This window comes from Orbicella franksi, unplaced genomic scaffold (assembly GCF_964199315.1).
Source record: "Orbicella franksi unplaced genomic scaffold, jaOrbFran1.1 SCAFFOLD_386, whole genome shotgun sequence".
NCBI classification, from domain to species: Eukaryota; Metazoa; Cnidaria; class Anthozoa; order Scleractinia; family Merulinidae; genus Orbicella; species Orbicella franksi.
Window position 1 is genome coordinate 1 of NW_027670615.1, and position 25,450 is coordinate 25,450.

A 25,450-nucleotide genomic window follows, 5' to 3' on the forward strand; every position below is an offset into this window, starting at 1 on the left:
CGTCTCGGCTACTTAACCCAGAGATTCCAAAGCCAGCTAAGACTTCAAATCACAAAAGGGCGATTCTCCAATGGTCAGTCATCAAAGCCACATTCAAGAGATTGCCTCCAGTGTGCTGCTCAGTGTTGCAGTGCTGTAATCAAACAAGAAAATCTTCTAATATGCTGTCAACTTGCTGGAAAAATAATTCCAAAAAAAAAAAGACAACATTTTGAAAACAGAGGGATCAATGATGTGGAGGCGTATGGAAATCTTCTCTGAAGAGTCCAGTCCCAAAATGGGTCCAAAAGTCTACAACACGGCGTATTCCCAGGTGGTCACCCAGCCAGGTACTGACGCCGCCCAACAGGACTTGACTTCGGTGATCGGACGAGAACCGGTACGTTCCCTGTGGTGTGGTCGTAGACGAAAGAAACAACTCAAACCTTGCCCAATTGCTTGGACTCTCTTTTAAGTCTCTTAGAAGGAAGGCCTTTAATTGCTGTTGTGATGAATTTCCAATTACGTCTCGGCTACTTAACCCAGAGATTCCAAAGCCAGCTAAGACTTCAAATCACAAAAGGGCGATTCTCCAATGGTCAGTCATCAAAGCCACATTCAAGAGATTGCCTCCAGTGTGCTGCTCAGTGTTGCAGTGCTGTAATCAAACAAGAAAATCTTCTAATATGCTGTCAACTTGCTGGAAAAATAATTCCAAAAAAAAAAAGACAACATTTTGAAAACAGAGGGATCAATGATGTGGAGGCGTATGGAAATCTTCTCTGAAGAGTCCAGTCCCAAAATGGGTCCAAAAGTCTACAACACGGCGTATTCCCAGGTGGTCACCCAGCCAGGTACTGACGCCGCCCAACAGGACTTGACTTCGGTGATCGGACGAGAACCGGTACGTTCCCTGTGGTGTGGTCGTAGACGAAAGAAACAACTCAAACCTTGCCCAATTGCTTGGACTCTCTTTTAAGTCTCTTAGAAGGAAGGCCTTTAATTGCTGTTGTGATGAATTTCCAATTACGTCTCGGCTACTTAACCCAGAGATTCCAAAGCCAGCTAAGACTTCAAATCACAAAAGGGCGATTCTCCAATGGTCAGTCATCAAAGCCACATTCAAGAGATTGCCTCCAGTGTGCTGCTCAGTGTTGCAGTGCTGTAATCAAACAAGAAAATCTTCTAATATGCTGTCAACTTGCTGGAAAAATAATTCCAAAAAAAAAAAGACAACATTTTGAAAACAGAGGGATCAATGATGTGGAGGCGTATGGAAATCTTCTCTGAAGAGTCCAGTCCCAAAATGGGTCCAAAAGTCTACAACACGGCGTATTCCCAGGTGGTCACCCAGCCAGGTACTGACGCCGCCCAACAGGACTTGACTTCGGTGATCGGACGAGAACCGGTACGTTCCCTGTGGTGTGGTCGTAGACGAAAGAAACAACTCAAACCTTGCCCAATTGCTTGGACTCTCTTTTAAGTCTCTTAGAAGGAAGGCCTTTAATTGCTGTTGTGATGAATTTCCAATTACGTCTCGGCTACTTAACCCAGAGATTCCAAAGCCAGCTAAGACTTCAAATCACAAAAGGGCGATTCTCCAATGGTCAGTCATCAAAGCCACATTCAAGAGATTGCCTCCAGTGTGCTGCTCAGTGTTGCAGTGCTGTAATCAAACAAGAAAATCTTCTAATATGCTGTCAACTTGCTGGAAAAATAATTCCAAAAAAAAAAAGACAACATTTTGAAAACAGAGGGATCAATGATGTGGAGGCGTATGGAAATCTTCTCTGAAGAGTCCAGTCCCAAAATGGGTCCAAAAGTCTACAACACGGCGTATTCCCAGGTGGTCACCCAGCCAGGTACTGACGCCGCCCAACAGGACTTGACTTCGGTGATCGGACGAGAACCGGTACGTTCCCTGTGGTGTGGTCGTAGACGAAAGAAACAACTCAAACCTTGCCCAATTGCTTGGACTCTCTTTTAAGTCTCTTAGAAGGAAGGCCTTTAATTGCTGTTGTGATGAATTTCCAATTACGTCTCGGCTACTTAACCCAGAGATTCCAAAGCCAGCTAAGACTTCAAATCACAAAAGGGCGATTCTCCAATGGTCAGTCATCAAAGCCACATTCAAGAGATTGCCTCCAGTGTGCTGCTCAGTGTTGCAGTGCTGTAATCAAACAAGAAAATCTTCTAATATGCTGTCAACTTGCTGGAAAAATAATTCCAAAAAAAAAAAGACAACATTTTGAAAACAGAGGGATCAATGATGTGGAGGCGTATGGAAATCTTCTCTGAAGAGTCCAGTCCCAAAATGGGTCCAAAAGTCTACAACACGGCGTATTCCCAGGTGGTCACCCAGCCAGGTACTGACGCCGCCCAACAGGACTTGACTTCGGTGATCGGACGAGAACCGGTACGTTCCCTGTGGTGTGGTCGTAGACGAAAGAAACAACTCAAACCTTGCCCAATTGCTTGGACTCTCTTTTAAGTCTCTTAGAAGGAAGGCCTTTAATTGCTGTTGTGATGAATTTCCAATTACGTCTCGGCTACTTAACCCAGAGATTCCAAAGCCAGCTAAGACTTCAAATCACAAAAGGGCGATTCTCCAATGGTCAGTCATCAAAGCCACATTCAAGAGATTGCCTCCAGTGTGCTGCTCAGTGTTGCAGTGCTGTAATCAAACAAGAAAATCTTCTAATATGCTGTCAACTTGCTGGAAAAATAATTCCAAAAAAAAAAAGACAACATTTTGAAAACAGAGGGATCAATGATGTGGAGGCGTATGGAAATCTTCTCTGAAGAGTCCAGTCCCAAAATGGGTCCAAAAGTCTACAACACGGCGTATTCCCAGGTGGTCACCCAGCCAGGTACTGACGCCGCCCAACAGGACTTGACTTCGGTGATCGGACGAGAACCGGTACGTTCCCTGTGGTGTGGTCGTAGACGAAAGAAACAACTCAAACCTTGCCCAATTGCTTGGACTCTCTTTTAAGTCTCTTAGAAGGAAGGCCTTTAATTGCTGTTGTGATGAATTTCCAATTACGTCTCGGCTACTTAACCCAGAGATTCCAAAGCCAGCTAAGACTTCAAATCACAAAAGGGCGATTCTCCAATGGTCAGTCATCAAAGCCACATTCAAGAGATTGCCTCCAGTGTGCTGCTCAGTGTTGCAGTGCTGTAATCAAACAAGAAAATCTTCTAATATGCTGTCAACTTGCTGGAAAAATAATTCCAAAAAAAAAAAGACAACATTTTGAAAACAGAGGGATCAATGATGTGGAGGCGTATGGAAATCTTCTCTGAAGAGTCCAGTCCCAAAATGGGTCCAAAAGTCTACAACACGGCGTATTCCCAGGTGGTCACCCAGCCAGGTACTGACGCCGCCCAACAGGACTTGACTTCGGTGATCGGACGAGAACCGGTACGTTCCCTGTGGTGTGGTCGTAGACGAAAGAAACAACTCAAACCTTGCCCAATTGCTTGGACTCTCTTTTAAGTCTCTTAGAAGGAAGGCCTTTAATTGCTGTTGTGATGAATTTCCAATTACGTCTCGGCTACTTAACCCAGAGATTCCAAAGCCAGCTAAGACTTCAAATCACAAAAGGGCGATTCTCCAATGGTCAGTCATCAAAGCCACATTCAAGAGATTGCCTCCAGTGTGCTGCTCAGTGTTGCAGTGCTGTAATCAAACAAGAAAATCTTCTAATATGCTGTCAACTTGCTGGAAAAATAATTCCAAAAAAAAAAAGACAACATTTTGAAAACAGAGGGATCAATGATGTGGAGGCGTATGGAAATCTTCTCTGAAGAGTCCAGTCCCAAAATGGGTCCAAAAGTCTACAACACGGCGTATTCCCAGGTGGTCACCCAGCCAGGTACTGACGCCGCCCAACAGGACTTGACTTCGGTGATCGGACGAGAACCGGTACGTTCCCTGTGGTGTGGTCGTAGACGAAAGAAACAACTCAAACCTTGCCCAATTGCTTGGACTCTCTTTTAAGTCTCTTAGAAGGAAGGCCTTTAATTGCTGTTGTGATGAATTTCCAATTACGTCTCGGCTACTTAACCCAGAGATTCCAAAGCCAGCTAAGACTTCAAATCACAAAAGGGCGATTCTCCAATGGTCAGTCATCAAAGCCACATTCAAGAGATTGCCTCCAGTGTGCTGCTCAGTGTTGCAGTGCTGTAATCAAACAAGAAAATCTTCTAATATGCTGTCAACTTGCTGGAAAAATAATTCCAAAAAAAAAAAGACAACATTTTGAAAACAGAGGGATCAATGATGTGGAGGCGTATGGAAATCTTCTCTGAAGAGTCCAGTCCCAAAATGGGTCCAAAAGTCTACAACACGGCGTATTCCCAGGTGGTCACCCAGCCAGGTACTGACGCCGCCCAACAGGACTTGACTTCGGTGATCGGACGAGAACCGGTACGTTCCCTGTGGTGTGGTCGTAGACGAAAGAAACAACTCAAACCTTGCCCAATTGCTTGGACTCTCTTTTAAGTCTCTTAGAAGGAAGGCCTTTAATTGCTGTTGTGATGAATTTCCAATTACGTCTCGGCTACTTAACCCAGAGATTCCAAAGCCAGCTAAGACTTCAAATCACAAAAGGGCGATTCTCCAATGGTCAGTCATCAAAGCCACATTCAAGAGATTGCCTCCAGTGTGCTGCTCAGTGTTGCAGTGCTGTAATCAAACAAGAAAATCTTCTAATATGCTGTCAACTTGCTGGAAAAATAATTCCAAAAAAAAAAAGACAACATTTTGAAAACAGAGGGATCAATGATGTGGAGGCGTATGGAAATCTTCTCTGAAGAGTCCAGTCCCAAAATGGGTCCAAAAGTCTACAACACGGCGTATTCCCAGGTGGTCACCCAGCCAGGTACTGACGCCGCCCAACAGGACTTGACTTCGGTGATCGGACGAGAACCGGTACGTTCCCTGTGGTGTGGTCGTAGACGAAAGAAACAACTCAAACCTTGCCCAATTGCTTGGACTCTCTTTTAAGTCTCTTAGAAGGAAGGCCTTTAATTGCTGTTGTGATGAATTTCCAATTACGTCTCGGCTACTTAACCCAGAGATTCCAAAGCCAGCTAAGACTTCAAATCACAAAAGGGCGATTCTCCAATGGTCAGTCATCAAAGCCACATTCAAGAGATTGCCTCCAGTGTGCTGCTCAGTGTTGCAGTGCTGTAATCAAACAAGAAAATCTTCTAATATGCTGTCAACTTGCTGGAAAAATAATTCCAAAAAAAAAAAGACAACATTTTGAAAACAGAGGGATCAATGATGTGGAGGCGTATGGAAATCTTCTCTGAAGAGTCCAGTCCCAAAATGGGTCCAAAAGTCTACAACACGGCGTATTCCCAGGTGGTCACCCAGCCAGGTACTGACGCCGCCCAACAGGACTTGACTTCGGTGATCGGACGAGAACCGGTACGTTCCCTGTGGTGTGGTCGTAGACGAAAGAAACAACTCAAACCTTGCCCAATTGCTTGGACTCTCTTTTAAGTCTCTTAGAAGGAAGGCCTTTAATTGCTGTTGTGATGAATTTCCAATTACGTCTCGGCTACTTAACCCAGAGATTCCAAAGCCAGCTAAGACTTCAAATCACAAAAGGGCGATTCTCCAATGGTCAGTCATCAAAGCCACATTCAAGAGATTGCCTCCAGTGTGCTGCTCAGTGTTGCAGTGCTGTAATCAAACAAGAAAATCTTCTAATATGCTGTCAACTTGCTGGAAAAATAATTCAAAAAAAAAAAGACAACATTTTGAAAACAGAGGGATCAATGATGTGGAGGCGTATGGAAATCTTCTCTGAAGAGTCCAGTCCCAAAATGGGTCCAAAAGTCTACAACACGGCGTATTCCCAGGTGGTCACCCAGCCAGGTACTGACGCCGCCCAACAGGACTTGACTTCGGTGATCGGACGAGAACCGGTACGTTCCCTGTGGTGTGGTCGTAGACGAAAGAAACAACTCAAACCTTGCCCAATTGCTTGGACTCTCTTTTAAGTCTCTTAGAAGGAAGGCCTTTAATTGCTGTTGTGATGAATTTGTCCAATTACGTCTCGGCTACTTAACCCAGAGATTCCAAAGCCAGCTAAGACTTCAAATCACAAAAGGGCGATTCTCCAATGGTCAGTCATCAAAGCCACATTCAAGAGATTGCCTCCAGTGTGCTGCTCAGTGTTGCAGTGCTGTAATCAAACAAGAAAATCTTCTAATATGCTGTCAACTTGCTGGAAAAATAATTCAAAAAAAAAAAGACAACATTTTGAAAACAGAGGGATCAATGATGTGGAGGCGTATGGAAATCTTCTCTGAAGAGTCCAGTCCCAAAATGGGTCCAAAAGTCTACAACACGGCGTATTCCCAGGTGGTCACCCAGCCAGGTACTGACGCCGCCCAACAGGACTTGACTTCGGTGATCGGACGAGAACCGGTACGTTCCCTGTGGTGTGGTCGTAGACGAAAGAAACAACTCAAACCTTGCCCAATTGCTTGGACTCTTTAAGTCTCTTAGAAGGAAGGCCTTTAATTGCTGTTGTGATGAATTTCCAATTACGTCTCGGCTACTTAACCCAGAGATTCCAAAGCCAGCTAAGACTTCAAATCACAAAAGGGCGATTCTCCAATGGTCAGTCATCAAAGCCACATTCAAGAGATTGCCTCCAGTGTGCTGCTCAGTGTTGCAGTGCTGTAATCAAACAAGAAAATCTTCTAATATGCTGTCAACTTGCTGGAAAAATAATTCAAAAAAAAAAAGACAACATTTTGAAAACAGAGGGATCAATGATGTGGAGGCGTATGGAAATCTTCTCTGAAGAGTCCAGTCCCAAAATGGGTCCAAAAGTCTACAACACGGCGTATTCCCAGGTGGTCACCCAGCCAGGTACTGACGCCGCCCAACAGGACTTGACTTCGGTGATCGGACGAGAACCGGTACGTTCCCTGTGGTGTGGTCGTAGACGAAAGAAACAACTCAAACCTTGCCCAATTGCTTGGACTCTCTTTTAAGTCTCTTAGAAGGAAGGCCTTTAATTGCTGTTGTGATGAATTTCCAATTACGTCTCGGCTACTTAACCCAGAGATTCCAAAGCCAGCTAAGACTTCAAATCACAAAAGGGCGATTCTCCAATGGTCAGTCATCAAAGCCACATTCAAGAGATTGCCTCCAGTGTGCTGCTCAGTGTTGCAGTGCTGTAATCAAACAAGAAAATCTTCTAATATGCTGTCAACTTGCTGGAAAAATAATTCAAAAAAAAAAGACAACATTTTGAAAACAGAGGGATCAATGATGTGGAGGCGTATGGAAATCTTCTCTGAAGAGTCCAGTCCCAAAATGGGTCCAAAAGTCTACAACACGGCGTATTCCCAGGTGGTCACCCAGCCAGGTACTGACGCCGCCCAACAGGACTTGACTTCGGTGATCGGACGAGAACCGGTACGTTCCCTGTGGTGTGGTCGTAGACGAAAGAAACAACTCAAACCTTGCCCAATTGCTTGGACTCTCTTTTAAGTCTCTTAGAAGGAAGGCCTTTAATTGCTGTTGTGATGAATTTCCAATTACGTCTCGGCTACTTAACCCAGAGATTCCAAAGCCAGCTAAGACTTCAAATCACAAAAGGGCGATTCTCCAATGGTCAGTCATCAAAGCCACATTCAAGAGATTGCCTCCAGTGTGCTGCTCAGTGTTGCAGTGCTGTAATCAAACAAGAAAATCTTCTAATATGCTGTCAACTTGCTGGAAAAATAATTCAAAAAAAAAAAGACAACATTTTGAAAACAGAGGGATCAATGATGTGGAGGCGTATGGAAATCTTCTCTGAAGAGTCCAGTCCCAAAATGGGTCCAAAAGTCTACAACACGGCGTATTCCCAGGTGGTCACCCAGCCAGGTACTGACGCCGCCCAACAGGACTTGACTTCGGTGATCGGACGAGAACCGGTACGTTCCCTGTGGTGTGGTCGTAGACGAAAGAAACAACTCAAACCTTGCCCAATTGCTTGGACTCTCTTTTAAGTCTCTTAGAAGGAAGGCCTTTAATTGCTGTTGTGATGAATTTCCAATTACGTCTCGGCTACTTAACCCAGAGATTCCAAAGCCAGCTAAGACTTCAAATCACAAAAGGGCGATTCTCCAATGGTCAGTCATCAAAGCCACATTCAAGAGATTGCCTCCAGTGTGCTGCTCAGTGTTGCAGTGCTGTAATCAAACAAGAAAATCTTCTAATATGCTGTCAACTTGCTGGAAAAATAATTCAAAAAAAAAAAGACAACATTTTGAAAACAGAGGGATCAATGATGTGGAGGCGTATGGAAATCTTCTCTGAAGAGTCCAGTCCCAAAATGGGTCCAAAAGTCTACAACACGGCGTATTCCCAGGTGGTCACCCAGCCAGGTACTGACGCCGCCCAACAGGACTTGACTTCGGTGATCGGACGAGAACCGGTACGTTCCCTGTGGTGTGGTCGTAGACGAAAGAAACAACTCAAACCTTGCCCAATTGCTTGGACTCTCTTTTAAGTCTCTTAGAAGGAAGGCCTTTAATTGCTGTTGTGATGAATTTCCAATTACGTCTCGGCTACTTAACCCAGAGATTCCAAAGCCAGCTAAGACTTCAAATCACAAAAGGGCGATTCTCCAATGGTCAGTCATCAAAGCCACATTCAAGAGATTGCCTCCAGTGTGCTGCTCAGTGTTGCAGTGCTGTAATCAAACAAGAAAATCTTCTAATATGCTGTCAACTTGCTGGAAAAATAATTCAAAAAAAAAAAGACAACATTTTGAAAACAGAGGGATCAATGATGTGGAGGCGTATGGAAATCTTCTCTGAAGAGTCCAGTCCCAAAATGGGTCCAAAAGTCTACAACACGGCGTATTCCCAGGTGGTCACCCAGCCAGGTACTGACGCCGCCCAACAGGACTTGACTTCGGTGATCGGACGAGAACCGGTACGTTCCCTGTGGTGTGGTCGTAGACGAAAGAAACAACTCAAACCTTGCCCAATTGCTTGGACTCTCTTTTAAGTCTCTTAGAAGGAAGGCCTTTAATTGCTGTTGTGATGAATTTCCAATTACGTCTCGGCTACTTAACCCAGAGATTCCAAAGCCAGCTAAGACTTCAAATCACAAAAGGGCGATTCTCCAATGGTCAGTCATCAAAGCCACATTCAAGAGATTGCCTCCAGTGTGCTGCTCAGTGTTGCAGTGCTGTAATCAAACAAGAAAATCTTCTAATATGCTGTCAACTTGCTGGAAAAATAATTCAAAAAAAAAAAGACAACATTTTGAAAACAGAGGGATCAATGATGTGGAGGCGTATGGAAATCTTCTCTGAAGAGTCCAGTCCCAAAATGGGTCCAAAAGTCTACAACACGGCGTATTCCCAGGTGGTCACCCAGCCAGGTACTGACGCCGCCCAACAGGACTTGACTTCGGTGATCGGACGAGAACCGGTACGTTCCCTGTGGTGTGGTCGTAGACGAAAGAAACAACTCAAACCTTGCCCAATTGCTTGGACTCTCTTTTAAGTCTCTTAGAAGGAAGGCCTTTAATTGCTGTTGTGATGAATTTCCAATTACGTCTCGGCTACTTAACCCAGAGATTCCAAAGCCAGCTAAGACTTCAAATCACAAAAGGGCGATTCTCCAATGGTCAGTCATCAAAGCCACATTCAAGAGATTGCCTCCAGTGTGCTGCTCAGTGTTGCAGTGCTGTAATCAAACAAGAAAATCTTCTAATATGCTGTCAACTTGCTGGAAAAATAATTCCAAAAAAAAAAAGACAACATTTTGAAAACAGAGGGATCAATGATGTGGAGGCGTATGGAAATCTTCTCTGAAGAGTCCAGTCCCAAAATGGGTCCAAAAGTCTACAACACGGCGTATTCCCAGGTGGTCACCCAGCCAGGTACTGACGCCGCCCAACAGGACTTGACTTCGGTGATCGGACGAGAACCGGTACGTTCCCTGTGGTGTGGTCGTAGACGAAAGAAACAACTCAAACCTTGCCCAATTGCTTGGACTCTCTTTTAAGTCTCTTAGAAGGAAGGCCTTTAATTGCTGTTGTGATGAATTTCCAATTACGTCTCGGCTACTTAACCCAGAGATTCCAAAGCCAGCTAAGACTTCAAATCACAAAAGGGCGATTCTCCAATGGTCAGTCATCAAAGCCACATTCAAGAGATTGCCTCCAGTGTGCTGCTCAGTGTTGCAGTGCTGTAATCAAACAAGAAAATCTTCTAATATGCTGTCAACTTGCTGGAAAAATAATTCAAAAAAAAAAAGACAACATTTTGAAAACAGAGGGATCAATGATGTGGAGGCGTATGGAAATCTTCTCTGAAGAGTCCAGTCCCAAAATGGGTCCAAAAGTCTACAACACGGCGTATTCCCAGGTGGTCACCCAGCCAGGTACTGACGCCGCCCAACAACAGGACTTGACTTCGGTGATCGGACGAGAACCGGTACGTTCCCTGTGGTGTGGTCGTAGACGAAAGAAACAACTCAAACCTTGCCCAATTGCTTGGACTCTCTTTTAAGTCTCTTAGAAGGAAGGCCTTTAATTGCTGTTGTGATGAATTTCCAATTACGTCTCGGCTACTTAACCCAGAGATTCCAAAGCCAGCTAAGACTTCAAATCACAAAAGGGCGATTCTCCAATGGTCAGTCATCAAAGCCACATTCAAGAGATTGCCTCCAGTGTGCTGCTCAGTGTTGCAGTGCTGTAATCAAACAAGAAAATCTTCTAATATGCTGTCAACTTGCTGGAAAAATAATTCAAAAAAAAAAAGACAACATTTTGAAAACAGAGGGATCAATGATGTGGAGGCGTATGGAAATCTTCTCTGAAGAGTCCAGTCCCAAAATGGGTCCAAAAGTCTACAACACGGCGTATTCCCAGGTGGTCACCCAGCCAGGTACTGACGCCGCCCAACAGGACTTGACTTCGGTGATCGGACGAGAACCGGTACGTTCCCTGTGGTGTGGTCGTAGACGAAAGAAACAACTCAAACCTTGCCCAATTGCTTGGACTCTCTTTTAAGTCTCTTAGAAGGAAGGCCTTTAATTGCTGTTGTGATGAATTTCCAATTACGTCTCGGCTACTTAACCCAGAGATTCCAAAGCCAGCTAAGACTTCAAATCACAAAAGGGCGATTCTCCAATGGTCAGTCATCAAAGCCACATTCAAGAGATTGCCTCCAGTGTGCTGCTCAGTGTTGCAGTGCTGTAATCAAACAAGAAAATCTTCTAATATGCTGTCAACTTGCTGGAAAAATAATTCAAAAAAAAAAAGACAACATTTTGAAAACAGAGGGATCAATGATGTGGAGGCGTATGGAAATCTTCTCTGAAGAGTCCAGTCCCAAAATGGGTCCAAAAGTCTACAACACGGCGTATTCCCAGGTGGTCACCCAGCCAGGTACTGACGCCGCCCAACAGGACTTGACTTCGGTGATCGGACGAGAACCGGTACGTTCCCTGTGGTGTGGTCGTAGACGAAAGAAACAACTCAAACCTTGCCCAATTGCTTGGACTCTCTTTTAAGTCTCTTAGAAGGAAGGCCTTTAATTGCTGTTGTGATGAATTTCCAATTACGTCTCGGCTACTTAACCCAGAGATTCCAAAGCCAGCTAAGACTTCAAATCACAAAAGGGCGATTCTCCAATGGTCAGTCATCAAAGCCACATTCAAGAGATTGCCTCCAGTGTGCTGCTCAGTGTTGCAGTGCTGTAATCAAACAAGAAAATCTTCTAATATGCTGTCAACTTGCTGGAAAAATAATTCAAAAAAAAAAAGACAACATTTTGAAAACAGAGGGATCAATGATGTGGAGGCGTATGGAAATCTTCTCTGAAGAGTCCAGTCCCAAAATGGGTCCAAAAGTCTACAACACGGCGTATTCCCAGGTGGTCACCCAGCCAGGTACTGACGCCGCCCAACAGGACTTGACTTCGGTGATCGGACGAGAACCGGTACGTTCCCTGTGGTGTGGTCGTAGACGAAAGAAACAACTCAAACCTTGCCCAATTGCTTGGACTCTCTTTTAAGTCTCTTAGAAGGAAGGCCTTTAATTGCTGTTGTGATGAATTTCCAATTACGTCTCGGCTACTTAACCCAGAGATTCCAAAGCCAGCTAAGACTTCAAATCACAAAAGGGCGATTCTCCAATGGTCAGTCATCAAAGCCACATTCAAGAGATTGCCTCCAGTGTGCTGCTCAGTGTTGCAGTGCTGTAATCAAACAAGAAAATCTTCTAATATGCTGTCAACTTGCTGGAAAAATAATTCAAAAAAAAAAAAGACAACATTTTGAAAACAGAGGGATCAATGATGTGGAGGCGTATGGAAATCTTCTCTGAAGAGTCCAGTCCCAAAATGGGTCCAAAAGTCTACAACACGGCGTATTCCCAGGTGGTCACCCAGCCAGGTACTGACGCCGCCCAACAGGACTTGACTTCGGTGATCGGACGAGAACCGGTACGTTCCCTGTGGTGTGGTCGTAGACGAAAGAAACAACTCAAACCTTGCCCAATTGCTTGGACTCTCTTTTAAGTCTCTTAGAAGGAAGGCCTTTAATTGCTGTTGTGATGAATTTCCAATTACGTCTCGGCTACTTAACCCAGAGATTCCAAAGCCAGCTAAGACTTCAAATCACAAAAGGGCGATTCTCCAATGGTCAGTCATCAAAGCCACATTCAAGAGATTGCCTCCAGTGTGCTGCTCAGTGTTGCAGTGCTGTAATCAAACAAGAAAATCTTCTAATATGCTGTCAACTTGCTGGAAAAATAATTCAAAAAAAAAAAGACAACATTTTGAAAACAGAGGGATCAATGATGTGGAGGCGTATGGAAATCTTCTCTGAAGAGTCCAGTCCCAAAATGGGTCCAAAAGTCTACAACACGGCGTATTCCCAGGTGGTCACCCAGCCAGGTACTGACGCCGCCCAACAGGACTTGACTTCGGTGATCGGACGAGAACCGGTACGTTCCCTGTGGTGTGGTCGTAGACGAAAGAAACAACTCAAACCTTGCCCAATTGCTTGGACTCTCTTTTAAGTCTCTTAGAAGGAAGGCCTTTAATTGCTGTTGTGATGAATTTCCAATTACGTCTCGGCTACTTAACCCAGAGATTCCAAAGCCAGCTAAGACTTCAAATCACAAAAGGGCGATTCTCCAATGGTCAGTCATCAAAGCCACATTCAAGAGATTGCCTCCAGTGTGCTGCTCAGTGTTGCAGTGCTGTAATCAAACAAGAAAATCTTCTAATATGCTGTCAACTTGCTGGAAAAATAATTCAAAAAAAAAAAGACAACATTTTGAAAACAGAGGGATCAATGATGTGGAGGCGTATGGAAATCTTCTCTGAAGAGTCCAGTCCCAAAATGGGTCCAAAAGTCTACAACACGGCGTATTCCCAGGTGGTCACCCAGCCAGGTACTGACGCCGCCCAACAGGACTTGACTTCGGTGATCGGACGAGAACCGGTACGTTCCCTGTGGTGTGGTCGTAGACGAAAGAAACAACTCAAACCTTGCCCAATTGCTTGGACTCTCTTTTAAGTCTCTTAGAAGGAAGGCCTTTAATTGCTGTTGTGATGAATTTCCAATTACGTCTCGGCTACTTAACCCAGAGATTCCAAAGCCAGCTAAGACTTCAAATCACAAAAGGGCGATTCTCCAATGGTCAGTCATCAAAGCCACATTCAAGAGATTGCCTCCAGTGTGCTGCTCAGTGTTGCAGTGCTGTAATCAAACAAGAAAATCTTCTAATATGCTGTCAACTTGCTGGAAAAATAATTCAAAAAAAAAAAGACAACATTTTGAAAACAGAGGGATCAATGATGTGGAGGCGTATGGAAATCTTCTCTGAAGAGTCCAGTCCCAAAATGGGTCCAAAAGTCTACAACACGGCGTATTCCCAGGTGGTCACCCAGCCAGGTACTGACGCCGCCCAACAGGACTTGACTTCGGTGATCGGACGAGAACCGGTACGTTCCCTGTGGTGTGGTCGTAGACGAAAGAAACAACTCAAACCTTGCCCAATTGCTTGGACTCTCTTTTAAGTCTCTTAGAAGGAAGGCCTTTAATTGCTGTTGTGATGAATTTCCAATTACGTCTCGGCTACTTAACCCAGAGATTCCAAAGCCAGCTAAGACTTCAAATCACAAAAGGGCGATTCTCCAATGGTCAGTCATCAAAGCCACATTCAAGAGATTGCCTCCAGTGTGCTGCTCAGTGTTGCAGTGCTGTAATCAAACAAGAAAATCTTCTAATATGCTGTCAACTTGCTGGAAAAATAATTCAAAAAAAAAAAGACAACATTTTGAAAACAGAGGGATCAATGATGTGGAGGCGTATGGAAATCTTCTCTGAAGAGTCCAGTCCCAAAATGGGTCCAAAAGTCTACAACACGGCGTATTCCCAGGTGGTCACCCAGCCAGGTACTGACGCCGCCCAACAGGACTTGACTTCGGTGATCGGACGAGAACCGGTACGTTCCCTGTGGTGTGGTCGTAGACGAAAGAAACAACTCAAACCTTGCCCAATTGCTTGGACTCTCTTTTAAGTCTCTTAGAAGGAAGGCCTTTAATTGCTGTTGTGATGAATTTCCAATTACGTCTCGGCTACTTAACCCAGAGATTCCAAAGCCAGCTAAGACTTCAAATCACAAAAGGGCGATTCTCCAATGGTCAGTCATCAAAGCCACATTCAAGAGATTGCCTCCAGTGTGCTGCTCAGTGTTGCAGTGCTGTAATCAAACAAGAAAATCTTCTAATATGCTGTCAACTTGCTGGAAAAATAATTCAAAAAAAAAAAGACAACATTTTGAAAACAGAGGGATCAATGATGTGGAGGCGTATGGAAATCTTCTCTGAAGAGTCCAGTCCCAAAATGGGTCCAAAAGTCTACAACACGGCGTATTCCCAGGTGGTCACCCAGCCAGGTACTGACGCCGCCCAACAGGACTTGACTTCGGTGATCGGACGAGAACCGGTACGTTCCCTGTGGTGTGGTCGTAGACGAAAGAAACAACTCAAACCTTGCCCAATTGCTTGGACTCTCTTTTAAGTCTCTTAGAAGGAAGGCCTTTAATTGCTGTTGTGATGAATTTCCAATTACGTCTCGGCTACTTAACCCAGAGATTCCAAAGCCAGCTAAGACTTCAAATCACAAAAGGGCGATTCTCCAATGGTCAGTCATCAAAGCCACATTCAAGAGATTGCCTCCAGTGTGCTGCTCAGTGTTGCAGTGCTGTAATCAAACAAGAAAATCTTCTAATATGCTGTCAACTTGCTGGAAAAATAATTCAAAAAAAAAAAGACAACATTTTGAAAACAGAGGGATCAATGATGTGGAGGCGTATGGAAATCTTCTCTGAAGAGTCCAGTCCCAAAATGGGTCCAAAAGTCTACAACACGGCGTATTCCCAGGTGGTCACCCAGCCAGGTACTGACGCCGCCCAACAGGACTTGACTTCGGTGATCGGACGAGAACCGGTACGTTCCCTGTGGTGTGGTCGTAGACGAAAGAAACAACTCAAACCTTGCCCAATTGCTTGGACTCTCTTTTAAGTCTCTTAGAAGGAAGGCCTTTAATTGCTGTTGTGATGAATTTCCAATTACGTCTCGGCTACTTAACCCAGAGATTCCAAAGCCAGCTAAGACTTCAAATCACAAAAGGGCGATTCTCCAATGGTCAGTCATCAAAGCCACATTCAAGAGATTGCCTCCAGTGTGCTGCTCAGTGTTGCAGTGCTGTAATCAAACAAGAAAATCTTCTAATATGCTGTCAACTTGCTGGAAAAATAATTCAAAAAAAAAAAAGACAACATTTTGAAAACAGAGGGATCAATGATGTGGAGGCGTATGGAAATCTTCTCTGAAGAGTCCAGTCCCAAAATGGGTCCAAAAGTCTACAACACGGCGTATTCCCAGGTGGTCACCCAGCCAGGTACTGACGCCGCCCAACAGGACTTGACTTCGGTGATCGGACGAGAACCGGTACGTTCCCTGTGGTGTGGTCGTAGACGAAAGAAACAACTCAAACCTTGCCCAATTGCTTGGACTCTCTTTTAAGTCTCTTAGAAGGAAGGCCTTTAATTGCTGTTGTGATGAATTTCCAATTACGTCTCGGCTACTTAACCCAGAGATTCCAAAGCCAGCTAAGACTTCAAATCACAAAAGGGCGATTCTCCAATGGTCAGTCATCAAAGCCACATTCAAGAGATTGCCTCCAGTGTGCTGCTCAGTGTTGCAGTGCTGTAATCAAACAAGAAAATCTTCTAATATGCTGTCAACTTGCTGGAAAAATAATTCAAAAAAAAAAAAGACAACATTTTGAAAACAGAGGGATCAATGATGTGGAGGCGTATGGAAATCTTCTCTGAAGAGTCCAGTCCCAAAATGGGTCCAAAAGTCTACAACACGGCGTATTCCCAGGTGGTCACCCAGCCAGGTACTGACGCCGCCCAACAGGACTTGACTTCGGTGATCGGACGAGAACCGGTACGTTCCCTGTGGTGTGGTCGTAGACGAAAGAAACAACTCAAACCTTGCCCAATTGCTTGGACTCTCTTTTAAGTCTCTTAGAAGGAAGGCCTTTAATTGCTGTTGTGATGAATTTCCAATTACGTCTCGGCTACTTAACCCAGAGATTCCAAAGCCAGCTAAGACTTCAAATCACAAAAGGGCGATTCTCCAATGGTCAGTCATCAAAGCCACATTCAAGAGATTGCCTCCAGTGTGCTGCTCAGTGTTGCAGTGCTGTAATCAAACAAGAAAATCTTCTAATATGCTGTCAACTTGCTGGAAAAATAATTCAAAAAAAAAAAGACAACATTTTGAAAACAGAGGGATCAATGATGTGGAGGCGTATGGAAATCTTCTCTGAAGAGTCCAGTCCCAAAATGGGTCCAAAAGTCTACAACACGGCGTATTCCCAGGTGGTCACCCAGCCAGGTACTGACGCCGCCCAACAGGACTTGACTTCGGTGATCGGACGAGAACCGGTACGTTCCCTGTGGTGTGGTCGTAGACGAAAGAAACAACTCAAACCTTGCCCAATTGCTTGGACTCTCTTTTAAGTCTCTTAGAAGGAAGGCCTTTAATTGCTGTTGTGATGAATTTCCAATTACGTCTCGGCTACTTAACCCAGAGATTCCAAAGCCAGCTAAGACTTCAAATCACAAAAGGGCGATTCTCCAATGGTCAGTCATCAAAGCCACATTCAAGAGATTGCCTCCAGTGTGCTGCTCAGTGTTGCAGTGCTGTAATCAAACAAGAAAATCTTCTAATATGCTGTCAACTTGCTGGAAAAATAATTCAAAAAAAAAAAGACAACATTTTGAAAACAGAGGGATCAATGATGTGGAGGCGTATGGAAATCTTCTCTGAAGAGTCCAGTCCCAAAATGGGTCCAAAAGTCTACAACACGGCGTATTCCCAGGTGGTCACCCAGCCAGGTACTGACGCCGCCCAACAGGACTTGACTTCGGTGATCGGACGAGAACCGGTACGTTCCCTGTGGTGTGGTCGTAGACGAAAGAAACAACTCAAACCTTGCCCAATTGCTTGGACTCTCTTTTAAGTCTCTTAGAAGGAAGGCCTTTAATTGCTGTTGTGATGAATTTCCAATTACGTCTCGGCTACTTAACCCAGAGATTCCAAAGCCAGCTAAGACTTCAAATCACAAAAGGGCGATTCTCCAATGGTCAGTCATCAAAGCCACATTCAAGAGATTGCCTCCAGTGTGCTGCTCAGTGTTGCAGTGCTGTAATCAAACAAGAAAATCTTCTAATATGCTGTCAACTTGCTGGAAAAATAATTCAAAAAAAAAAAGACAACATTTTGAAAACAGAGGGATCAATGATGTGGAGGCGTATGGAAATCTTCTCTGAAGAGTCCAGTCCCAAAATGGGTCCAAAAGTCTACAACACGGCGTATTCCCAGGTGGTCACCCAGCCAGGTACTGACGCCGCCCAACAGGACTTGACTTCGGTGATCGGACGAGAACCGGTACGTTCCCTGTGGTGTGGTCGTAGACGAAAGAAACAACTCAAACCTTGCCCAATTGCTTGGACTCTCTTTTAAGTCTCTTAGAAGGAAGGCCTTTAATTGCTGTTGTGATGAATTTCCAATTACGTCTCGGCTACTTAACCCAGAGATTCCAAAGCCAGCTAAGACTTCAAATCACAAAAGGGCGATTCTCCAATGGTCAGTCATCAAAGCCACATTCAAGAGATTGCCTCCAGTGTGCTGCTCAGTGTTGCAGTGCTGTAATCAAACAAGAAAATCTTCTAATATGCTGTCAACTTGCTGGAAAAATAATTCAAAAAAAAAAAAGACAACATTTTGAAAACAGAGGGATCAATGATGTGGAGGCGTATGGAAATCTTCTCTGAAGAGTCCAGTCCCAAAATGGGTCCAAAAGTCTACAACACGGCGTATTCCCAGGTGGTCACCCAGCCAGGTACTGACGCCGCCCAACAGGACTTGACTTCGGTGATCGGACGAGAACCGGTACGTTCCCTGTGGTGTGGTCGTAGACGAAAGAAACAACTCAAACCTTGCCCAATTGCTTGGACTCTCTTTTAAGTCTCTTAGAAGGAAGGCCTTTAATTGCTGTTGTGATGAATTTCCAATTACGTCTCGGCTACTTAACCCAGAGATTCCAAAGCCAGCTAAGACTTCAAATCACAAAAGGGCGATTCTCCAATGGTCAGTCATCAAAGCCACATTCAAGAGATTGCCTCCAGTGTGCTGCTCAGTGTTGCAGTGCTGTAATCAAACAAGAAAATCTTCTAATATGCTGTCAACTTGCTGGAAAAATAATTCAAAAAAAAAAAGACAACATTTTGAAAACAGAGGGATCAATGATGTGGAGGCGTATGGAAATCTTCTCTGAAGAGTCCAGTCCCAAAATGGGTCCAAAAGTCTACAACACGGCGTATTCCCAGGTGGTCACCCAGCCAGGTACTGACGCCGCCCAACAGGACTTGACTTCGGTGATCGGACGAGAACCGGTACGTTCCCTGTGGTGTGGTCGTAGACGAAAGAAACAACTCAAACCTTGCCCAATTGCTTGGACTCTCTTTTAAGTCTCTTAGAAGGAAGGCCTTTAATTGCTGTTGTGATGAATTTCCAATTACGTCTCGGCTACTTAACCCAGAGATTCCAAAGCCAGCTAAGACTTCAAATCACAAAAGGGCGATTCTCCAATGGTCAGTCATCAAAGCCACATTCAAGAGATTGCCTCCAGTGTGCTGCTCAGTGTTGCAGTGCTGTAATCAAACAAGAAAATCTTCTAATATGCTGTCAACTTGCTGGAAAAATAATTCAAAAAAAAAAAGACAACATTTTGAAAACAGAGGGATCAATGATGTGGAGGCGTATGGAAATCTTCTCTGAAGAGTCCAGTCCCAAAATGGGTCCAAAAGTCTACAACACGGCGTATTCCCAGGTGGTCACCCAGCCAGGTACTGACGCCGCCCAACAGGACTTGACTTCGGTGATCGGACGAGAACCGGTACGTTCCCTGTGGTGTGGTCGTAGACGAAAGAAACAACTCAAACCTTGCCCAATTGCTTGGACTCTCTTTTAAGTCTCTTAGAAGGAAGGCCTTTAATTGCTGTTGTGATGAATTTCCAATTACGTCTCGGCTACTTAACCCAGAGATTCCAAAGCCAGCTAAGACTTCAAATCACAAAAGGGCGATTCTCCAATGGTCAGTCATCAAAGCCACATTCAAGAGATTGCCTCCAGTGTGCTGCTCAGTGTTGCAGTGCTGTAATCAAACAAGAAAATCTTCTAATATGCTGTCAACTTGCTGGAAAAATAATTCAAAAAAAAAAAGACAACATTTTGAAAACAGAGGGATCAATGATGTGGAGGCGTATGGAAATCTTCTCTGAAGAGTCCAGTCCCAAAATGGGTCCAAAAGTCTACAACACGGCGTATTCCCAGGTGGTCACCCAGCCAGGTACTGACGCCGCCCAACAGGACTTGACTTCGGTGATCGGACGAGAACCGGTACGTTCCCTGTGGTGTGGTCGTAGACGAAAGAAACAACTCAAACCTTGCCCAATTGCTTGGACTCTCTTTTAAGTCTCTTAGAAGGAAGGCCTTTAATTGCTGTTGTGATGAATTTCCAATTACGTCTCGGCTACTTAACCCAGAGATTCCAAAGCCAGCTAAGACTTCAAATCACAAAAGGGCGATTCTCCAATGGTCAGTCATCAAAGCCACATTCAAGAGATTGCCTCCAGTGTGCTGCTCAGTGTTGCAGTGCTGTAATCAAACAAGAAAATCTTCTAATATGCTGTCAACTTGCTGGAAAAATAATTCAAAAAAAAAAAGACAACATTTTGAAAACAGAGGGATCAATGATGTGGAGGCGTATGGAAATCTTCTCTGAAGAGTCCAGTCCCAAAATGGGTCCAAAAGTCTACAACACGGCGTATTCCCAGGTGGTCACCCAGCCAGGTACTGACGCCGCCCAACAGGACTTGACTTCGGTGATCGGACGAGAACCGGTACGTTCCCTGTGGTGTGGTCGTAGACGAAAGAAACAACTCAAACCTTGCCCAATTGCTTGGACTCTCTTTTAAGTCTCTTAGAAGGAAGGCCTTTAATTGCTGTTGTGATGAATTTCCAATTACGTCTCGGCTACTTAACCCAGAGATTCCAAAGCCAGCTAAGACTTCAAATCACAAAAGGGCGATTCTCCAATGGTCAGTCATCAAAGCCACATTCAAGAGATTGCCTCCAGTGTGCTGCTCAGTGTTGCAGTGCTGTAATCAAACAAGAAAATCTTCTAATATGCTGTCAACTTGCTGGAAAAATAATTCAAAAAAAAAAAGACAACATTTTGAAAACAGAGGGATCAATGATGTGGAGGCGTATGGAAATCTTCTCTGAAGAGTCCAGTCCCAAAATGGGTCCAAAAGTCTACAACACGGCGTATTCCCAGGTGGTCACCCAGCCAGGTACTGACGCCGCCCAACAGGACTTGACTTCGGTGATCGGACGAGAACCGGTACGTTCCCTGTGGTGTGGTCGTAGACGAAAGAAACAACTCAAACCTTGCCCAATTGCTTGGACTCTCTTTTAAGTCTCTTAGAAGGAAGGCCTTTAATTGCTGTTGTGATGAATTTCCAATTACGTCTCGGCTACTTAACCCAGAGATTCCAAAGCCAGCTAAGACTTCAAATCACAAAAGGGCGATTCTCCAATGGTCAGTCATCAAAGCCACATTCAAGAGATTGCCTCCAGTGTGCTGCTCAGTGTTGCAGTGCTGTAATCAAACAAGAAAATCTTCTAATATGCTGTCAACTTGCTGGAAAAATAATTCAAAAAAAAAAAGACAACATTTTGAAAACAGAGGGATCAATGATGTGGAGGCGTATGGAAATCTTCTCTGAAGAGTCCAGTCCCAAAATGGGTCCAAAAGTCTACAACACGGCGTATTCCCAGGTGGTCACCCAGCCAGGTACTGACGCCGCCCAACAGGACTTGACTTCGGTGATCGGACGAGAACCGGTACGTTCCCTGTGGTGTGGTCGTAGACGAAAGAAACAACTCAAACCTTGCCCAATTGCTTGGACTCTCTTTTAAGTCTCTTAGAAGGAAGGCCTTTAATTGCTGTTGTGATGAATTTCCAATTACGTCTCGGCTACTTAACCCAGAGATTCCAAAGCCAGCTAAGACTTCAAATCACAAAAGGGCGATTCTCCAATGGTCAGTCATCAAAGCCACATTCAAGAGATTGCCTCCAGTGTGCTGCTCAGTGTTGCAGTGCTGTAATCAAACAAGAAAATCTTCTAATATGCTGTCAACTTGCTGGAAAAATAATTCAAAAAAAAAAAGACAACATTTTGAAAACAGAGGGATCAATGATGTGGAGGCGTATGGAAATCTTCTCTGAAGAGTCCAGTCCCAAAATGGGTCCAAAAGTCTACAACACGGCGTATTCCCAGGTGGTCACCCAGCCAGGTACTGACGCCGCCCAACAGGACTTGACTTCGGTGATCGGACGAGAACCGGTACGTTCCCTGTGGTGTGGTCGTAGACGAAAGAAACAACTCAAACCTTGCCCAATTGCTTGGACTCTCTTTTAAGTCTCTTAGAAGGAAGGCCTTTAATTGCTGTTGTGATGAATTTCCAATTACGTCTCGGCTACTTAACCCAGAGATTCCAAAGCCAGCTAAGACTTCAAATCACAAAAGGGCGATTCTCCAATGGTCAGTCATCAAAGCCACATTCAAGAGATTGCCTCCAGTGTGCTGCTCAGTGTTGCAGTGCTGTAATCAAACAAGAAAATCTTCTAATATGCTGTCAACTTGCTGGAAAAATAATTCAAAAAAAAAAAAGACAACATTTTGAAAACAGAGGGATCAATGATGTGGAGGCGTATGGAAATCTTCTCTGAAGAGTCCAGTCCCAAAATGGGTCCAAAAGTCTACAACACGGCGTATTCCCAGGTGGTCACCCAGCCAGGTACTGACGCCGCCCAACAGGACTTGACTTCGGTGATCGGACGAGAACCGGTACGTTCCCTGTGGTGTGGTCGTAGACGAAAGAAACAACTCAAACCTTGCCCAATTGCTTGGACTCTCTTTTAAGTCTCTTAGAAGGAAGGCCTTTAATTGCTGTTGTGATGAATTTCCAATTACGTCTCGGCTACTTAACCCAGAGATTCCAAAGCCAGCTAAGACTTCAAATCACAAAAGGGCGATTCTCCAATGGTCAGTCATCAAAGCCACATTCAAGAGATTGCCTCCAGTGTGCTGCTCAGTGTTGCAGTGCTGTAATCAAACAAGAAAATCTTCTAATATGCTGTCAACTTGCTGGAAAAATAATTCAAAAAAAAAAAGACAACATTTTGAAAACAGAGGGATCAATGATGTGGAGGCGTATGGAAATCTTCTCTGAAGAGTCCAGTCCCAAAATGGGTCCAAAAGTCTACAACACGGCGTATTCCCAGGTGGTCACCCAGCCAGGTACTGACGCCGCCCAACAGGACTTGACTTCGGTGATCGGACGAGAACCGGTACGTTCCCTGTGGTGTGGTCGTAGACGAAAGAAACAACTCAAACCTTGCCCAATTGCTTGGACTCTCTTTTAAGTCTCTTAGAAGGAAGGCCTTTAATTGCTGTTGTGATGAATTTCCAATTACGTCTCGGCTACTTAACCCAGAGATTCCAAAGCCAGCTAAGACTTCAAATCACAAAAGGGCGATTCTCCAATGGTCAGTCATCAAAGCCACATTCAAGAGATTGCCTCCAGTGTGCTGCTCAGTGTTGCAGTGCTGTAATCAAACAAGAAAATCTTCTAATATGCTGTCAACTTGCTGGAAAAATAATTCAAAAAAAAAAAAGACAACATTTTGAAAACAGAGGGATCAATGATGTGGAGGCGTATGGAAATCTTCTCTGAAGAGTCCAGTCCCAAAATGGGTCCAAAAGTCTACAACACGGCGTATTCCCAGGTGGTCACCCAGCCAGGTACTGACGCCGCCCAACAGGACTTGACTTCGGTGATCGGACGAGAACCGGTACGTTCCCTGTGGTGTGGTCGTAGACGAAAGAAACAACTCAAACCTTGCCCAATTGCTTGGACTCTCTTTTAAGTCTCTTAGAAGGAAGGCCTTTAATTGCTGTTGTGATGAATTTCCAATTACGTCTCGGCTACTTAACCCAGAGATTCCAAAGCCAGCTAAGACTTCAAATCACAAAAGGGCGATTCTCCAATGGTCAGTCATCAAAGCCACATTCAAGAGATTGCCTCCAGTGTGCTGCTCAGTGTTGCAGTGCTGTAATCAAACAAGAAAATCTTCTAATATGCTGTCAACTTGCTGGAAAAATAATTCAAAAAAAAAAAGACAACATTTTGAAAACAGAGGGATCAATGATGTGGAGGCGTATGGAAATCTTCTCTGAAGAGTCCAGTCCCAAAATGGGTCCAAAAGTCTACAACACGGCGTATTCCCAGGTGGTCACCCAGCCAGGTACTGACGCCGCCCAACAGGACTTGACTTCGGTGATCGGACGAGAACCGGTACGTTCCCTGTGGTGTGGTCGTAGACGAAAGAAACAACTCAAACCTTGCCCAATTGCTTGGACTCTCTTTTAAGTCTCTTAGAAGGAAGGCCTTTAATTGCTGTTGTGATGAATTTCCAATTACGTCTCGGCTACTTAACCCAGAGATTCCAAAGCCAGCTAAGACTTCAAATCACAAAAGGGCGATTCTCCAATGGTCAGTCATCAAAGCCACATTCAAGAGATTGCCTCCAGTGTGCTGCTCAGTGTTGCAGTGCTGTAATCAAACAAGAAAATCTTCTAATATGCTGTCAACTTGCTGGAAAAATAATTCAAAAAAAAAAAGACAACATTTTGAAAACAGAGGGATCAATGATGTGGAGGCGTATGGAAATCTTCTCTGAAGAGTCCAGTCCCAAAATGGGTCCAAAAGTCTACAACACGGCGTATTCCCAGGTGGTCACCCAGCCAGGTACTGACGCCGCCCAACAGGACTTGACTTCGGTGATCGGACGAGAACCGGTACGTTCCCTGTGGTGTGGTCGTAGACGAAAGAAACAACTCAAACCTTGCCCAATTGCTTGGACTCTCTTTTAAGTCTCTTAGAAGGAAGGCCTTTAATTGCTGTTGTGATGAATTTCCAATTACGTCTCGGCTACTTAACCCAGAGATTCCAAAGCCAGCTAAGACTTCAAATCACAAAAGGGCGATTCTCCAATGGTCAGTCATCAAAGCCACATTCAAGAGATTGCCTCCAGTGTGCTGCTCAGTGTTGCAGTGCTGTAATCAAACAAGAAAATCTTCTAATATGCTGTCAACTTGCTGGAAAAATAATTCAAAAAAAAAAAGACAACATTTTGAAAACAGAGGGATCAATGATGTGGAGGCGTATGGAAATCTTCTCTGAAGAGTCCAGTCCCAAAATGGGTCCAAAAGTCTACAACACGGCGTATTCCCAGGTGGTCACCCAGCCAGGTACTGACGCCGCCCAACAGGACTTGACTTCGGTGATCGGACGAGAACCGGTACGTTCCCTGTGGTGTGGTCGTAGACGAAAGAAACAACTCAAACCTTGCCCAATTGCTTGGACTCTCTTTTAAGTCTCTTAGAAGGAAGGCCTTTAATTGCTGTTGTGATGAATTTCCAATTACGTCTCGGCTACTTAACCCAGAGATTCCAAAGCCAGCTAAGACTTCAAATCACAAAAGGGCGATTCTCCAATGGTCAGTCATCAAAGCCACATTCAAGAGATTGCCTCCAGTGTGCTGCTCAGTGTTGCAGTGCTGTAATCAAACAAGAAAATCTTCTAATATGCTGTCAACTTGCTGGAAAAATAATTCAAAAAAAAAAAGACAACATTTTGAAAACAGAGGGATCAATGATGTGGAGGCGTATGGAAATCTTCTCTGAAGAGTCCAGTCCCAAAATGGG

At 44.5% G+C, this 25,450-nt stretch overlaps 49 non-coding genes and 1 pseudogene across 49 annotated transcripts; all 50 read right to left on the reverse strand.

Annotated features, from left to right (window-relative positions):
• Window positions 1-288: 288 nt before the first annotated feature.
• Window positions 289-407, reverse strand: LOC145473286 (5S ribosomal RNA). The gene has a single exon (XR_014044478.1). It is a non-coding gene; the product is annotated as a 5S ribosomal RNA (ribosomal RNA).
• A 385-nt stretch (window positions 408-792) lies between these two features.
• On the reverse strand, window positions 793-911 carry LOC145473297 (5S ribosomal RNA). The gene has a single exon (XR_014044489.1). It is a non-coding gene; the product is annotated as a 5S ribosomal RNA (ribosomal RNA).
• A 385-nt stretch (window positions 912-1,296) lies between these two features.
• Window positions 1,297-1,415, reverse strand: LOC145473309 (5S ribosomal RNA). The gene has a single exon (XR_014044500.1). It is a non-coding gene; the product is annotated as a 5S ribosomal RNA (ribosomal RNA).
• A 385-nt stretch (window positions 1,416-1,800) lies between these two features.
• Window positions 1,801-1,919, reverse strand: LOC145473321 (5S ribosomal RNA). The gene has a single exon (XR_014044511.1). It is a non-coding gene; the product is annotated as a 5S ribosomal RNA (ribosomal RNA).
• A 385-nt stretch (window positions 1,920-2,304) lies between these two features.
• Window positions 2,305-2,423, reverse strand: LOC145473332 (5S ribosomal RNA). Its single transcript, XR_014044522.1, has one exon. It is a non-coding gene; the product is annotated as a 5S ribosomal RNA (ribosomal RNA).
• A 385-nt stretch (window positions 2,424-2,808) lies between these two features.
• LOC145473287 (5S ribosomal RNA) lies at window positions 2,809-2,927 on the reverse strand. The gene has a single exon (XR_014044479.1). It is a non-coding gene; the product is annotated as a 5S ribosomal RNA (ribosomal RNA).
• A 385-nt stretch (window positions 2,928-3,312) lies between these two features.
• Window positions 3,313-3,431, reverse strand: LOC145473288 (5S ribosomal RNA). Its single transcript, XR_014044480.1, has one exon. It is a non-coding gene; the product is annotated as a 5S ribosomal RNA (ribosomal RNA).
• A 385-nt stretch (window positions 3,432-3,816) lies between these two features.
• Window positions 3,817-3,935, reverse strand: LOC145473289 (5S ribosomal RNA). The gene has a single exon (XR_014044481.1). It is a non-coding gene; the product is annotated as a 5S ribosomal RNA (ribosomal RNA).
• A 385-nt stretch (window positions 3,936-4,320) lies between these two features.
• On the reverse strand, window positions 4,321-4,439 carry LOC145473290 (5S ribosomal RNA). The gene has a single exon (XR_014044482.1). It is a non-coding gene; the product is annotated as a 5S ribosomal RNA (ribosomal RNA).
• Window positions 4,440-4,824: 385 nt separating this feature from the next.
• On the reverse strand, window positions 4,825-4,943 carry LOC145473291 (5S ribosomal RNA). Its single transcript, XR_014044483.1, has one exon. It is a non-coding gene; the product is annotated as a 5S ribosomal RNA (ribosomal RNA).
• A 385-nt stretch (window positions 4,944-5,328) lies between these two features.
• Window positions 5,329-5,447, reverse strand: LOC145473292 (5S ribosomal RNA). The gene has a single exon (XR_014044484.1). It is a non-coding gene; the product is annotated as a 5S ribosomal RNA (ribosomal RNA).
• Window positions 5,448-5,831: 384 nt separating this feature from the next.
• On the reverse strand, window positions 5,832-5,950 carry LOC145473293 (5S ribosomal RNA). Its single transcript, XR_014044485.1, has one exon. It is a non-coding gene; the product is annotated as a 5S ribosomal RNA (ribosomal RNA).
• A 386-nt stretch (window positions 5,951-6,336) lies between these two features.
• LOC145473294 (5S ribosomal RNA) lies at window positions 6,337-6,455 on the reverse strand. Its single transcript, XR_014044486.1, has one exon. It is a non-coding gene; the product is annotated as a 5S ribosomal RNA (ribosomal RNA).
• A 381-nt stretch (window positions 6,456-6,836) lies between these two features.
• Window positions 6,837-6,955, reverse strand: LOC145473295 (5S ribosomal RNA). Its single transcript, XR_014044487.1, has one exon. It is a non-coding gene; the product is annotated as a 5S ribosomal RNA (ribosomal RNA).
• A 383-nt stretch (window positions 6,956-7,338) lies between these two features.
• On the reverse strand, window positions 7,339-7,457 carry LOC145473296 (5S ribosomal RNA). Its single transcript, XR_014044488.1, has one exon. It is a non-coding gene; the product is annotated as a 5S ribosomal RNA (ribosomal RNA).
• A 384-nt stretch (window positions 7,458-7,841) lies between these two features.
• LOC145473298 (5S ribosomal RNA) lies at window positions 7,842-7,960 on the reverse strand. The gene has a single exon (XR_014044490.1). It is a non-coding gene; the product is annotated as a 5S ribosomal RNA (ribosomal RNA).
• A 384-nt stretch (window positions 7,961-8,344) lies between these two features.
• LOC145473299 (5S ribosomal RNA) lies at window positions 8,345-8,463 on the reverse strand. The gene has a single exon (XR_014044491.1). It is a non-coding gene; the product is annotated as a 5S ribosomal RNA (ribosomal RNA).
• Window positions 8,464-8,847: 384 nt separating this feature from the next.
• On the reverse strand, window positions 8,848-8,966 carry LOC145473300 (5S ribosomal RNA). Its single transcript, XR_014044492.1, has one exon. It is a non-coding gene; the product is annotated as a 5S ribosomal RNA (ribosomal RNA).
• Window positions 8,967-9,350: 384 nt separating this feature from the next.
• LOC145473301 (5S ribosomal RNA) lies at window positions 9,351-9,469 on the reverse strand. Its single transcript, XR_014044493.1, has one exon. It is a non-coding gene; the product is annotated as a 5S ribosomal RNA (ribosomal RNA).
• A 385-nt stretch (window positions 9,470-9,854) lies between these two features.
• Window positions 9,855-9,973, reverse strand: LOC145473302 (5S ribosomal RNA). The gene has a single exon (XR_014044494.1). It is a non-coding gene; the product is annotated as a 5S ribosomal RNA (ribosomal RNA).
• Window positions 9,974-10,357: 384 nt separating this feature from the next.
• LOC145473338 (5S ribosomal RNA) lies at window positions 10,358-10,479 on the reverse strand (annotated as a pseudogene).
• A 384-nt stretch (window positions 10,480-10,863) lies between these two features.
• Window positions 10,864-10,982, reverse strand: LOC145473303 (5S ribosomal RNA). The gene has a single exon (XR_014044495.1). It is a non-coding gene; the product is annotated as a 5S ribosomal RNA (ribosomal RNA).
• Window positions 10,983-11,366: 384 nt separating this feature from the next.
• Window positions 11,367-11,485, reverse strand: LOC145473305 (5S ribosomal RNA). Its single transcript, XR_014044496.1, has one exon. It is a non-coding gene; the product is annotated as a 5S ribosomal RNA (ribosomal RNA).
• Window positions 11,486-11,869: 384 nt separating this feature from the next.
• Window positions 11,870-11,988, reverse strand: LOC145473306 (5S ribosomal RNA). Its single transcript, XR_014044497.1, has one exon. It is a non-coding gene; the product is annotated as a 5S ribosomal RNA (ribosomal RNA).
• Window positions 11,989-12,373: 385 nt separating this feature from the next.
• LOC145473307 (5S ribosomal RNA) lies at window positions 12,374-12,492 on the reverse strand. Its single transcript, XR_014044498.1, has one exon. It is a non-coding gene; the product is annotated as a 5S ribosomal RNA (ribosomal RNA).
• A 384-nt stretch (window positions 12,493-12,876) lies between these two features.
• Window positions 12,877-12,995, reverse strand: LOC145473308 (5S ribosomal RNA). Its single transcript, XR_014044499.1, has one exon. It is a non-coding gene; the product is annotated as a 5S ribosomal RNA (ribosomal RNA).
• Window positions 12,996-13,379: 384 nt separating this feature from the next.
• Window positions 13,380-13,498, reverse strand: LOC145473310 (5S ribosomal RNA). Its single transcript, XR_014044501.1, has one exon. It is a non-coding gene; the product is annotated as a 5S ribosomal RNA (ribosomal RNA).
• Window positions 13,499-13,882: 384 nt separating this feature from the next.
• LOC145473311 (5S ribosomal RNA) lies at window positions 13,883-14,001 on the reverse strand. Its single transcript, XR_014044502.1, has one exon. It is a non-coding gene; the product is annotated as a 5S ribosomal RNA (ribosomal RNA).
• A 384-nt stretch (window positions 14,002-14,385) lies between these two features.
• LOC145473312 (5S ribosomal RNA) lies at window positions 14,386-14,504 on the reverse strand. Its single transcript, XR_014044503.1, has one exon. It is a non-coding gene; the product is annotated as a 5S ribosomal RNA (ribosomal RNA).
• Window positions 14,505-14,888: 384 nt separating this feature from the next.
• LOC145473313 (5S ribosomal RNA) lies at window positions 14,889-15,007 on the reverse strand. Its single transcript, XR_014044504.1, has one exon. It is a non-coding gene; the product is annotated as a 5S ribosomal RNA (ribosomal RNA).
• Window positions 15,008-15,391: 384 nt separating this feature from the next.
• LOC145473314 (5S ribosomal RNA) lies at window positions 15,392-15,510 on the reverse strand. Its single transcript, XR_014044505.1, has one exon. It is a non-coding gene; the product is annotated as a 5S ribosomal RNA (ribosomal RNA).
• A 385-nt stretch (window positions 15,511-15,895) lies between these two features.
• On the reverse strand, window positions 15,896-16,014 carry LOC145473315 (5S ribosomal RNA). The gene has a single exon (XR_014044506.1). It is a non-coding gene; the product is annotated as a 5S ribosomal RNA (ribosomal RNA).
• Window positions 16,015-16,399: 385 nt separating this feature from the next.
• On the reverse strand, window positions 16,400-16,518 carry LOC145473316 (5S ribosomal RNA). The gene has a single exon (XR_014044507.1). It is a non-coding gene; the product is annotated as a 5S ribosomal RNA (ribosomal RNA).
• Window positions 16,519-16,902: 384 nt separating this feature from the next.
• Window positions 16,903-17,021, reverse strand: LOC145473317 (5S ribosomal RNA). Its single transcript, XR_014044508.1, has one exon. It is a non-coding gene; the product is annotated as a 5S ribosomal RNA (ribosomal RNA).
• A 384-nt stretch (window positions 17,022-17,405) lies between these two features.
• On the reverse strand, window positions 17,406-17,524 carry LOC145473318 (5S ribosomal RNA). Its single transcript, XR_014044509.1, has one exon. It is a non-coding gene; the product is annotated as a 5S ribosomal RNA (ribosomal RNA).
• Window positions 17,525-17,908: 384 nt separating this feature from the next.
• Window positions 17,909-18,027, reverse strand: LOC145473319 (5S ribosomal RNA). Its single transcript, XR_014044510.1, has one exon. It is a non-coding gene; the product is annotated as a 5S ribosomal RNA (ribosomal RNA).
• A 385-nt stretch (window positions 18,028-18,412) lies between these two features.
• LOC145473322 (5S ribosomal RNA) lies at window positions 18,413-18,531 on the reverse strand. The gene has a single exon (XR_014044512.1). It is a non-coding gene; the product is annotated as a 5S ribosomal RNA (ribosomal RNA).
• Window positions 18,532-18,915: 384 nt separating this feature from the next.
• On the reverse strand, window positions 18,916-19,034 carry LOC145473323 (5S ribosomal RNA). The gene has a single exon (XR_014044513.1). It is a non-coding gene; the product is annotated as a 5S ribosomal RNA (ribosomal RNA).
• A 384-nt stretch (window positions 19,035-19,418) lies between these two features.
• On the reverse strand, window positions 19,419-19,537 carry LOC145473324 (5S ribosomal RNA). The gene has a single exon (XR_014044514.1). It is a non-coding gene; the product is annotated as a 5S ribosomal RNA (ribosomal RNA).
• Window positions 19,538-19,921: 384 nt separating this feature from the next.
• On the reverse strand, window positions 19,922-20,040 carry LOC145473325 (5S ribosomal RNA). Its single transcript, XR_014044515.1, has one exon. It is a non-coding gene; the product is annotated as a 5S ribosomal RNA (ribosomal RNA).
• A 384-nt stretch (window positions 20,041-20,424) lies between these two features.
• Window positions 20,425-20,543, reverse strand: LOC145473326 (5S ribosomal RNA). Its single transcript, XR_014044516.1, has one exon. It is a non-coding gene; the product is annotated as a 5S ribosomal RNA (ribosomal RNA).
• Window positions 20,544-20,927: 384 nt separating this feature from the next.
• LOC145473327 (5S ribosomal RNA) lies at window positions 20,928-21,046 on the reverse strand. Its single transcript, XR_014044517.1, has one exon. It is a non-coding gene; the product is annotated as a 5S ribosomal RNA (ribosomal RNA).
• A 384-nt stretch (window positions 21,047-21,430) lies between these two features.
• LOC145473328 (5S ribosomal RNA) lies at window positions 21,431-21,549 on the reverse strand. The gene has a single exon (XR_014044518.1). It is a non-coding gene; the product is annotated as a 5S ribosomal RNA (ribosomal RNA).
• Window positions 21,550-21,933: 384 nt separating this feature from the next.
• On the reverse strand, window positions 21,934-22,052 carry LOC145473329 (5S ribosomal RNA). The gene has a single exon (XR_014044519.1). It is a non-coding gene; the product is annotated as a 5S ribosomal RNA (ribosomal RNA).
• A 385-nt stretch (window positions 22,053-22,437) lies between these two features.
• On the reverse strand, window positions 22,438-22,556 carry LOC145473330 (5S ribosomal RNA). Its single transcript, XR_014044520.1, has one exon. It is a non-coding gene; the product is annotated as a 5S ribosomal RNA (ribosomal RNA).
• Window positions 22,557-22,940: 384 nt separating this feature from the next.
• On the reverse strand, window positions 22,941-23,059 carry LOC145473331 (5S ribosomal RNA). The gene has a single exon (XR_014044521.1). It is a non-coding gene; the product is annotated as a 5S ribosomal RNA (ribosomal RNA).
• A 385-nt stretch (window positions 23,060-23,444) lies between these two features.
• On the reverse strand, window positions 23,445-23,563 carry LOC145473333 (5S ribosomal RNA). Its single transcript, XR_014044523.1, has one exon. It is a non-coding gene; the product is annotated as a 5S ribosomal RNA (ribosomal RNA).
• A 384-nt stretch (window positions 23,564-23,947) lies between these two features.
• Window positions 23,948-24,066, reverse strand: LOC145473334 (5S ribosomal RNA). The gene has a single exon (XR_014044524.1). It is a non-coding gene; the product is annotated as a 5S ribosomal RNA (ribosomal RNA).
• Window positions 24,067-24,450: 384 nt separating this feature from the next.
• LOC145473335 (5S ribosomal RNA) lies at window positions 24,451-24,569 on the reverse strand. The gene has a single exon (XR_014044525.1). It is a non-coding gene; the product is annotated as a 5S ribosomal RNA (ribosomal RNA).
• Window positions 24,570-24,953: 384 nt separating this feature from the next.
• Window positions 24,954-25,072, reverse strand: LOC145473337 (5S ribosomal RNA). Its single transcript, XR_014044526.1, has one exon. It is a non-coding gene; the product is annotated as a 5S ribosomal RNA (ribosomal RNA).
• Window positions 25,073-25,450: the final 378 nt, after the last annotated feature.